The sequence below is a fragment of the Canis aureus genome, chromosome 15, assembly GCF_053574225.1.
Source record: "Canis aureus isolate CA01 chromosome 15, VMU_Caureus_v.1.0, whole genome shotgun sequence".
NCBI classification, from domain to species: Eukaryota; Metazoa; Chordata; class Mammalia; order Carnivora; family Canidae; genus Canis; species Canis aureus.
The window spans coordinates 41440008-41451958 of NC_135625.1; the positions used below are offsets into that span (position 1 = coordinate 41440008).

The following is an 11951-nucleotide window of genomic DNA, read 5'->3' on the forward strand; positions in this document are numbered from 1 at the left end:
AAAATGATCTCTCTGCAGAGATTTTCTTCTGGTTTTATCCTTCTTTATATTCTCTTGTGATTCGATGGCTTCCACTTCTCATTGGCCATGTATTTCTTTGCATGTGGCGGTCTTGCATGAAACTGGGGAGGGAGAGGTGGAGCACACAATACTGGTGGTACAGCCTCTATCCAAGGTTACTGCAAGGGTGGAATTAGGGCATGAGGGAGTGTATCCTTACACTCTCTAAAGCTTCTTTTAGTCTTTGTTCTTAAGTGGGACCTGAGATGCTGGACCTTGGCTTTGGGCCTTATCTGAGGGCTTTTCCAGTGCTCCTCCTCTGGGTCTAGTTTAGGGATGTTATCATGGTGTGGTCAGTTATGTGGCCCACCCTCCCTTTGTTTGATCATATATTGTTCTGATGACTGTAGTTCTTCAACTTCCTCTATCGCAAGCATTTAGAAAATGTAACTAGTGTGTATTTAAGGAAGGTGTGGGAGAGGGGTGTGATCTGTTTAACCAGGGATAATAAAATAAGTATCAGTTTTCCTGAATCTTTCTTCACTGACAGATGGAGGGAGTCCAGGAAAGGAGAGGTTTCTGGGAAACAGGACAGGAGGGAGGAAGGGAAGGAGCAAGGGGGAACATCAGGTGGTGCCCAGCTTTACTGCCTATTATTAAAGGAGTAAATTTACTTGTCATCTCAGACTCTGCACTAGTGGAAGTCCATCTGAAGTCACAGCACAGTCACAGTATCATAGGCATAATACATTATTTTCAACTTCCTGTTTTATATTTCAGAATCACATTTCCTCTATTTCCCTGAATTTTAATTTTAAAGCCCTCCTGATCACATCAGTAGGTCTCTTGCCAAACAAGCTCTCCAAAGTGAGTGACGTGGATTTTCACCTTGCCGAGTGACCCTGAGTTTATTACTCAGGATAGCAAGACCAGGACAAATGAATGAGTGAAAACAAGTAGTCTAGAAGCTCATGGGAGACCTGCGTGCCTGTCACAGTGCCTGCGGCAGTGAGATGGCACAGCCATGTCCATCGCAGGCTTCCTAGAGCTCTTTTCTTCAGCCCAGGCCAGCCCCAGCACTCTCTTGATTATCCTCTGCAAGGAGTCTGATGGCCTGGGGAGGTACCAGGGCTACTTGCTTTGTTTTCCTGAAAGGCAAATTATTGCACACAGACATAATTTATTTTAAAGGTTTTACCTGCGGTCACTGCAATGAAATAGATGAATGCATCGACTGCATTTTCCAAAGAGAGCCACAGCATCTTCCATGCCATAGACTCCTTTACAGTGCTCCTTTGACATGCCTGTGGTCTGTGTCCTTGCTTGTGATGTTGGTGGGCTGGTGACATGCCTATAATCAATAACATGTGGTAGAAGTGACCCTGCATGGGTTCTTGGGCAAGGCTAGAGAAGGTGATTCAACCGCCACCCTGGATACTGAGTCACCACATAAAAATACAACGCACTCTGAGGCCACCATGCTGTGAATGAGGCTGTCAGACCACACAGGGAGCCCAAATGTAGGTGCTCCAGTTGGCCCCTGGCCCAGGAGTGAATGAGCCCCCTTGGATGATTCCAAGTTCCCAACTTCAGATCATCCTGTCTTCAAGTCTTCCCACCTTAGGACCCAAACACTACGAAGCAGAGAAAAGCCATCCTCTGTGTTCTGTCCAAATTTCTAACCCACAGAGGCCACAAGTGTAATATACTGGCTGTTTTATGCCACTTTCGAGTGGTTTGTTTTGCAGCTATAGTAAACAGAAAAATGAAATTATAAAAAATGACAAATACTAGACTCTGCAAGTTTCACAGAATCACACAAATTTCTTAGTCACTGTGTCTGGCTTATAGTTAATGACTTTTTTCTGCAAGATCAATAGAGCTTCCCCCTGCTTTTTCCAACCAGATGGAGCTCACCAAAAAATTATTTCTTTTTGAGCTTAACTTTAGCAAGAGTTGTGTGCTGTACTTCCTTCCTCCCTAAATATCTCACTGCTAGGCAGGATAGCCTGAAAACATGCCCATGGCAGAAGAGAAGGTACTCTTTATTGTAAGGCTGCAGTTTGCTTTTCTGAGGACCACATGCTGTCACTAGGCCTTTGCTCAGCCCACATGTGACTTCTACCTTACATAAGTCCTGCCTTACATAAGTCCTCAGCACGGGTTGGGAAATAAAACCAGATTACTCTGTTTTCATAGCCTGACTCTTCTTAAGGCAGAAGTCCGTAACAGCACCACACAGATAGACTGTGTCCACCTCACCATGCACTGCTTGCTGCATGTCAGCACTGTGCACCGACAGAATCCATGGCCAGCTTCCCTTTTCTTGGTGATTTGTAGAGAACTCAACCAGCTCTGAGTGTTGTGCTCAGCTGGGAGACTAAAATATGTTCGGATTTCCAAGCATCCAGATTACACTGGCGTGACTTCTGGCATGTTTCTTTACAGCTCTTGTTTTTAAGAATTAATTTCCTCCTTAGAAAAGCTGAGGGATAAATTTCTCTCCAAGAAACCATGGAGATTTTTGCTTTGTATTTCCTTCTGAATCAACACAATTTCTAGCTTCTCCTTGACTGACTGGTTTTGTAAGAATTTTTCCTTTAAATAGTATAACAGGGAGTCAAACTGTTTCCTTGTAACACTTTGATATGTGTTTAAAGCAGGATTCTTAATCAGTGAATCAGTGCTAAATGGTAAACCTCTGCTACTATTTCCATCTGACAATTGGCCCACTTAATTCTGTCTAAAGAATTTTTCTTCCTGATTTGAAAATTTATTTTGTCTAAAACCAATTGGAAACACAGTTCTTGTTTTCATTTTTGTTATCTTAAATAGAAGTTTAAAAGTGGTGTGTGATTAGAACACTCTTAGATTTGTTGAAAGCATTTTTGACATTTGTATAAAAGAATTTGTGATAAAGGCTCCTGAATATCCTGTTTGGTCTGAAGGAGGTAATTACAGTCAGAACAGCCTACTGGTGATAAAAGCCTGCTAGTAATAAAAATGGTCCTTAACCTTTGAAAAAATAAACTAAAAAATAAAACCAATTGGAAAAGAATTAACACTGGAATTCTTCTCTACTAAATACCATGGGATAATATTTCTAAAGTTGTCTTCACTCGTGGATTGGTTACACACAATAACCTGAGTATACCCTAGTCACCTGAGCCACCATATTTTACCGTAAGTCCAATTTTATTATGTCAGTGCATCAAATCTAGAAGCATGCCTACAAAAACCCAAATATAATAAATAGTTCCATAAGTCTTTGCAGAAGATGTTTTAAGGCAAACAAGAGAGAATATACATTGCACATCACACATCAAAAATATCCAAAAATCTACAATGATAATTATTATTGCATATGGCCAAAATTCACTCAGATTTGCTTACATATTAATAACTTTTTGTCTTGCCCATCACTCCATTACGCACATTTCTTTTACCACAAAGATTTCCTCTAGTGAAGACCTGCTGCTGGCAAACTCTCTCATCTGCAAATTGCCGTTTCAATCCCATTCCTTTAGAATATTTTTGCTAACAGCTATATTCTTTTAGATGTTGAGTAGATAAGTCCAACATCTTTTGCCTTCTGTTGTCACTATTGGGAAACTACATGTCAGTCTGTTACTTGTTTGGGGCAACCTAACCTATCTTTTTCTTGTCTGTTTGTGACTTTTTCTTTATGGGTCAGTCTTTCTGTTGTTCTGTTTATGACATGTAGGCTTCATTATGCTTCTTTAATTGATATGATTCATCATTCTGGAAAGTCCTCATCCATTAAATCCTCAAAGGTTGTAGGATACGATGGGACAGGACCTCACTGTCCTCTGTCATCCTACTGCAACTGTGATTAAAGTTAGACCTTGGTCCACTATCCTCCATTCTCTTAACGTCTTGCTGTTTTTTCCTCATCTCTTTATTTCTCTGTGCTTCATTCTGGATTAATTCTTATGATCTAATTAATTAGTTTTCAGCAGCTTCTGATCTGCTGCCAAATACATATGTCAAATAGGTTATTTTATTGTCTCCTTTCCAAAACATATTTTATTAATTTCTAACCTGTTAATTTTTTACAATTTTCTGTTCCTTGTAGACATTTTCAAGCTTGCCTTTGTTTTTATCCAACATACTATGTGTATCCATTTTATAATTTGTATGTGATGATTCTAATATTGGAAACTTGATTCTGTTTCCTTCTTGTTATTTCTTTTTTACTATTGATTCTCATTGCTGGCTGTCATGTTTTCTTGTGTCTGCGATTGCTTTTTTTGCCTTTTTTTCCCCTAGGTATTGTTCATTGTCCTTGAAACATTGTTTGTAGGCAGTCTTTTGAAACTGGGGTAAAGAAATATTTGTATTCAATTCTTCCTGGTTCTTGGGGACATTAAAATTCTGGACCATCTTGACAAGCTCAGCAAGTGAGGGCCCATGTACTAATCAGGGAATTAAACTTGGGCTGAAAAGGTGCAAAAAAAAAAAAAAAAAACAATGCCAAGATACCCCCAATTTTGTCTCCTAGGGCAAGCAACAGGGGGGTGGCAGCTAGATGCACAGTGATATTAAGATATAGGCAGTTGGGATCCCCAGATTAATATGAGCAGGGTATCCTGTAAAATTCCTCACTATGGCTGGGATCAGGGTCTTACTAATGGCCCGTATCATACAGAGAAGCCACCAAAACCAAGCCCAGGTGTACCTGGATTGGCAAATGCCTTCAGGGAAAAATGCTTTTGCCACTCTAATTTTCTGTCTCCCTTCCTAGGTTCCCGCTTTCCCTTAAATTTTTGCTTGGCAGTTCCTTGCTATTTCTTCAGCTTCTTGATGCCTTTAAGATGTTTGCTTCTCTTATCCCTCTTTTCAGATTGTTTTTAGTGGAAGGATAAGTCCAAGTGAGATAGTACCCTATTGCCCCCAAATGAAAGTCTCTTTCTAGAGTATCGTTTGCATCCTTTCCTTTATCTCTGTTTCCATCAATTGCTCTGGAACTGGCTCTCATTATCACTTGCCAGGACTCTGCAGTGACCTTTCCCATCCTGTCTCTCATCTGCCCTTTACCTAGTCTAATTCATTCTCTACACAGAAGCCTGAAGTGTAGGCCCTTACTCCTCAAACTCTTCTCTCCTGGCACATTGCAGTAAGGTAGCCTCTAGCCACATGTGGCTATTGAACACTTGAAATGTGATCAGTGTGACTGGGGAACTAAATTTGAATCCTGTTTAAACAAATGAAATTGAAATTAAAAATAGAATCAATGTAAAATAGTTTTTTGTTAAACACAGCTATACTATGGAATAGGTCATATTTTCAGTTTTCAACTTAATTGTTGAAAATTAAGCATCCAAATTGAAATGTAGTAAGTTTAAAATAAATTTTTAAAATATTTTACTTACTTATCTGTTGGAGAGAGAGAGAGAGAGAGAGAGAGAGAGAGAGAGCGCTTGGGGAAGAGCAGAGGGAAAAGGATAAGCAGACTCTGCAATTAGTGGGAAGCTGGACTCTGGGATTGATTTCACGACCCTGAGATCAGGGCCTGAGGTTGAAATCAAAAGTCAGTGGCTTAACCAACTGAGCTACATAGGTGCCCCAAGCGTAAAATAAATCTTAAGTTTGTAAGCATATACAGAAAATTTCAAAAATTTATTACTAAAAACTTATTAATAGTTTTTATATTATCTTTTGAAATGAAAATATTCTGGATTATTGTGAGTTAGCTAAAATGTAATATTGGTATTAATTTTGCCAGCTTTTTTTACCTTTTGAAATACGACCACTAGAAAATTTTAAATTACATATGCCTATCACATTACATTCCTATTGCATGCACTAGTTTATCCATTCTTCTTCTTCTTCTTCTTCTTCTTCTTCTTCTTCTTCTTCTTCTTCTTCTTCTTCTTCTTCTTTCTTCTTCTTCCTTCTTCTTCTTCTTCCTTCTTCTTCTTCTTTCTTCTTCTTCTTCTTCTTCTTCTTCTTCTTCTTCTTCTTCTTCTTCTTTTAGATTTTATTTATTCGTGAGAGACAGAGAGAGAGAGAGAGAGAGGCAGAGACACAGGCAGAGGGAGAAGCAGGCTCCCTGCAGGGAGCCTGATGCGGGACTGGATCCCCAGTCCCCAGGATCAGGCCCTGGGCTAAAGGCGGTGCTAAACCGCTGAGCCCCCCGGGCTGCCCCCATTATTCTAAAGAAAAGGCCAAACAAAATCTTTAATCCTTTCTGCAGCATTCAGCATGGTCTGAGCCCAGAATATTTTAATTTCAATTCATCTTTATTTGACACCACTTGTTCTTTCTAATACTAGATTTTAGTTCCCAAAAAGAATTTTTGTCCTGAGCACGTTCCGAAGGTGCACACGAGTTGTGTCTTTCCACAAGGTCAGCTTCATTCGGTAATAAAGCAAAGTCGACCATAATTATAGAGCAGGTTCGAGATTCCAAAGTCAGCAGCTCACCAGGTGACTAAACGCGGCTCCTTCCAGCGCACGCAGAGCGAACAGGAGGCAAGTCACACGACAAACGAGGTCGCAGAAGCAGTGGCCACAGCCAGAGTCGGTCCGGTGGGTCCGGGGCGGGCCGCACCTGGTGCTTCTGCTGTTCCCGCAGGGCAGGGCCTCGGGGATCTCCCGTCGGAGACCGTGGAGAGGGACCGCCAGAGCCTGGCAGCCGCTGCCTTTTTAGGGTGGTCAGACACAGAGGGGTCACGTCTGAGGAGGCTGACAGCTCGCTGCCCGGGTCCTCCCGTAATAAAGGGATTGAATCAGTCTCGGGCTCCTGCAGACCCCCTCTGGTTCTGCGTGTGGTCAGGCCTGGGTCCCCAGGACACCTCCCAGGAGCAGTACCCTTACCTGCCTACCTCATTGCTTGGCACAGGCCCCTGCTTGACGTGAGAGACCCCACCTTGCTCTCTACAACTTTCTTCACCCTCAAGGCTTGTTTACACTCTTCCTTCTGTTTCATACATTTTTTTCTATTCACCTTCTGTCTGATTGGCTCCGACTGACACTTCAGATTTAAGCCCCGGTTTCATCCAAGCGCATAGAGCGGCTTGCAGCCTGCCAACAATGCTACCAAGTCTGGGAAAAGGGGAAGGGGCTAGAGCGTCATAGCAACAGAAAAGACCAACAAGACCAACATCAGGGGTGGGGACCAAGGACTGGCAGAGGGTAGGTACCATCAGAGGCAGGAGGACGTGCCCAGGAAGCGAACGTGATTTCACAGCTGGTTAGAAAAGATCACGTTGCCTCTGGCAAAGATGTGCCACTTGGAAGACTGAATTGAGTTCGGCCTGATGGGGTGATTGTTTTCAAAGTAAACGGGGGCTCTGAGGGAGGATGATGAACTTGCTTTGAGACCTGTCATGCTTAAGATGATGATAAGACATCCAGAAGTATATGGCTTTGACAGTTGTAATTACACGAAAAAGTTACAGTTTAGTGGTCGTGAGCATCAGATGTATGGTTCGATTATGCGTCTACAATGCTTCATCGCAGGTGTTGGTAACACAGCACCTGCTGTTACTTCTCCAAGTGGGACAGGACGAATGTTGTTAATGTAAGGTCAAAACACTACAGTAATTCAGTGTTTGTGGTTTTACAGCACTGATCCAAAGCAAGGCTTTCCTGGTTTTGCTTTGTGTAAATACTACTTCTCAATATAAAATCTAAATCCCTACCCCTGAAAAATTTAAAAGCAAGTTCCCTCAGGTTTTTCCAAACAAAAGAAAAATAATGCTTCTGACACAAAAATTATTATCAGTGTAAACAAATCAGAAGCAGATGTTATATTTCTCTAGAGATTCACTTGGATTTAAAAGAGAAGGATGCTTGACCACGATATTTTGTGTTTTGCTGAACACAACAACAGAAACACTGGAAGGTGTCTGGCCAGGTGTTAAATGGACCTGTGGTTGGCCCTCCGGGCAAAAGATGTAGAGTCCTTGGTGCCTTTTTCCCTGCTCTACTCAGAAGCCACCATGGAAGGGAAAGGAGGGAGCATAACTTGGGTGTGTTCTTGGAGCCTCTGTGTCATCATCTTGTAGGAAATGCCCTTCTTAGCTAAAATGTGCCCACATTACACCCAGAAACCAGAACCATGGTTCTGCTACCTTACCAGCCCCATGTTAACAGAGCAGTAGGTTCTCTACTTGGTATTTTCTGAATGGTGTTCAGAGTCATTCTCCAAAATATATTTCCTAGTAGTCTGTTCTTTTTGATGATTTTTATCTCTCTGTTATAGTTCTAATTTTGTTCATGTGTCATTCTCTTGATTTTCTCGATTTGTCTTTCTGTGTTTTCTTATAGTTCACTTAGCACCCTTAAGACAGATATTTTGAATTAATTTTATCAGGCACATCATAGGTCTGCATTTCTTTTGGATCAACTACAAAAAGTTATTTTGTTCCTTTGGTAGTGTCATATTTCCTTGATTTTTTTAATGTTCTGTGAATCTTTGCATTGCTGCAAGAAATATTTGAAGAGGTATTCTTCAAATATTGGAAGGAAATACCTTCCATCAGCCCTGGTAGGGATTCAGAGGCTTTCCCGGAAGGCTGTGGATATGCCATCTCCATACTACTTGCCCCCTCTTGTGGCAGAAGTTTTATTTTATTTTATTTTTGTATATTTTTTTTATTGGAGTTCGATTTGTCTTATACTATATGTATAACACCCAGTGTTCATCCCATCAAGTGCCCTCCTCAGTGCCTGTCACCCAGCTTTAATTGTGTGTGCCTTCTCTTGATCCTGCAAAGCCAGGCCAGGGGCTGACCGCCTTCCATTTGCCTTCCCTAGGGCAGTGTTCGAGACTCAAATGTGTGCTCTTTCTCCCAATCCCACAGAATCAACCAGTTTGCTGCATGAGCTCACTAATCATCAGTAAAAACTCACTCTTTCGGCCTACAGGAGTGCACACAGAGCTGGCCACAGAGTGGGTGAAGACACTACAAGCAGAGGGGTCCCGGTGCTAGTTGGGGTAATTGTGCCCGAGATTGCGAATCCGAGAAACCACCAAGGAGCCGACAGCGATGCAAACACACGAGGCTTTATTTACAAGCTCGAGCTTGGGTCCAAGTATACCCGACACAGCGGAGCAGGGACTTGGACCCCGAGACTAAGAGGCATAGCAGCTTTATAGGGGCCAGTGGCCCATGGGATAGGCAGAAAGTTGCACAGTCCTGTCGGTCCACACGCAGGTGGCCGATTGAATTACATTTTACCTATAGTATCCATTTGAGCTGGCCTATTACTGAGCCGATTTCCGATTAGGGTGCCCTGGGCTCGACTAGGGTGGGGCAGCGCCCTAAGCAATAAGCAGGTCGTGTGGGGGCACAGGAGGTGGCCGGTGCAGCACAGAATAGAGTTAGTCCTGCTCTGCTCATCGAGGTGTAGGGGATTTTTGCAAATTTCCTGGGTCCCACATAATCTTCGGGGGAAGCATGCTCAGAATGTCACAGGAGGGTTTCTTAACAGGATCTGTGAGGTGATTGGTATAATCTGCATCCCTTTAATGCCCCCCCCCCCACACACACACACAAGAGCCCCACGTGGCAGGCTGCTAACTCCTCCCCATACCCGGTCTCCCCAGTTGTGTGGCATGCCTCCACGTTCTGGATGGGGTGAGAAAGAAACGGGTCCCCTTGGCAGGATTCCTATACAGCTGGGGACACCAGGCGCTCGCTCATATGCGCTCCTTTTCCCTCACGGGAAAAATCACAGCCCTAGAAAGCCTCTCGGCCCTGGGCTGCTGCCGCCGCCGTGCGGACTGAGCCATGTGAGCAAAACAAAATGTTCTTACCTTCTTCGATGTATCCAGTTCCCGATCTTGTTGCTCAGGGGAGGGCTGGAACTTAAACCAATTCCTGGATGTTCGCAAAGACGCTCTTGTCTGTGTGTGATCGTCTGAACCAGTGTTCTTGGTGGGGCAGACAGTGGAAAGCTGTTACTCTACCGTGAGGATGACCTCATCCCTACATTCTGATTCCAGTGCAGGGCTCTTCCGTGTGCACGTGTGAGCATGTGCATGCTTGTTGCTGCTCACCACTCTTGTCCCTTTTGTGAATGCGGATGTTTCCTTATATTTGTAATGGCCTCGTATCTTTTTGTACGTTTTTTTGTACATCCTGGTGGCCTGCTTCTTGTTAGTTAGTGCGTTGCAAATATTGTGGTTTGTCTTAGGACTTTTGAAAGTGGGACTTTTACATTTAAACATAGTCAAAGTATCTATCCTTTCTTTTGCCAAGTCTATGTTTTAGGAAGTCTTGCCTAAGATTTTGTTTCATAGTGGTAGGTCATAAGTATATTTTCCTGCATTTTCTCCTGAAATTGTTGTTTTGTCTCTTACATTTTAGTCCTTAATTCACATAATCATTATCTATATGTAATGCGACATGGGAAATAAATTCAATTTACTTTGTTTGAATAATCCTAAATGCAATATTGGCACTGTCTTATATCAGACTTTATGAAATGACTGGCTCTGTTACCAGGTTTTCTATTCTCTTTCATTGTCTGTCTTCCCCAGCAGGAATATCATTTGTCTTAAGAACTATAGCTTCATAGTATTTCTCATTTCAAATGAAGAAAACCCCCTTGTCTTGGCCTGCTTTTCCAGGAGTGCCTGTACTATTTTCGACACTTTGCCTTTCATGTAAACTGCTAGAATCAGCTTTTCTCAAATTGCACTGAAAAAAATCTGTTAAAAATTTTGCTCACTTTACATTAAATCCATACATTAATTTGGAGAAAAATATCATGATTCTGATATTATATGCAGTCTTTCTGTCTCATGATCAAGGGTGTGGAGAATCAGAGAATAGCAGAGAAACACCGACTAAGGTTGTTGGGCAAGCCACTCCAAATCATGCCTTCATGTTGCTGTCTGCTGACTAAAATTTATCCACACAGAGAACTCTTTTTTAGATACATTTCTTCTCTTTGATATTGATACTGAGTTTTCTTGTCCATCAACATAGACAGATTTTTTTCTTTAATTTCTTGAATTTTCTTTAATTTCATTCAAAGTCAGACACTTTGATATCTTTTGGTTTTTTTCATAGTTGCTTTTTACATTTTTTTCTAGTGAATATGGTATCTTTTGATTTAACTAGCTCCCGACTATATATTGCTGGTTTATGGAATGAAATTGACATTTGACTTTTAACCTTGGATCTAGGACCTTGATAAACACTCTTATTAATTCTAGTAATTATTTGCAAATCATTTGGGTTTCCTATGTTGAAATCATATTATTTGAGAATCATGTTTTACTCCTTCGTTTATAATACTTATAACTTTTATTTCTTTAAATATTTTTTTCTTATTCTTCTGGCTTGGATTTCTAACATCATGTTGAACAGAAAGGCTGATCCTTGTTTGTTCCACATTTTAAAATACTTATTTTTAATCTTTCAATATCAAGTACGAAATGTACAGTAGGCTTTCAGTGGATTTATCAGTTCAAAGATGTTCTTCCCATTCTTTTTTTTTTTTCTTTTTTTAAAGATTTTATTTATTTATTCATGAGTGACACAGAGAGAGAAACAGGCAGAGAGAGAAGCAGGCTCCATGCAGGGAGCCTGACGTGGGACCCGATTCTGGGACTCCAGGACCACACCCTGGGCCGAAGGCAGGTGCCAAACCGCTGAGCCATCCAGGGATCCTCTTCTTCCCATTCTTAATTAGCTAATTTTTTTGTCTGTTATATAATAAATGGATTTTTCTTACATTTATTGACAATATTTTTACACTGAAGTTATTTTATATCTATTGGCTAATCATTTTACTTTCAAGGATAAAATATTAAATTATTGCTGGTCATTACTGCTTCAGCAAAAATTTCTACATAATACTTAATATTTTTGTGGGAACAGAGCACCAGATGGAAAAGCTATAAAAACAGGGCCCAAATAAAAGTGCAGCACATGGGACATTGTCACAAAAGAGCAGAGCACTGGAAATCCC

General features: G+C 41.5%; 1 protein-coding gene and 1 long non-coding RNA gene across 16 annotated transcripts in view; one reads left to right on the top strand and one right to left on the bottom strand.

Moving 5' to 3' along the window:
* LOC144284583 (uncharacterized) overlaps positions 1-11888 on the bottom strand; it is a 126540-nt gene extending 114652 nt beyond the window's left edge. For 2 of the 4 annotated variants that reach the window (XR_013353030.1, XR_013353029.1), the window contains exon 1: positions 9787-10865. This is a non-coding gene — a long non-coding RNA (uncharacterized LOC144284583). Of the gene's footprint in view, positions 1-1198; positions 1352-9786 lie in introns of all 4 variants that reach the window. The other 2 variants (XR_013353020.1, XR_013353033.1) reach the window with 2 other exon arrangements.
* The window catches only part of IDO2 (indoleamine 2,3-dioxygenase 2), a 56042-nt gene that overhangs the window by 34386 nt on the left and 9705 nt on the right, over positions 1-11951 (top strand). The window lies entirely within an intron of this gene.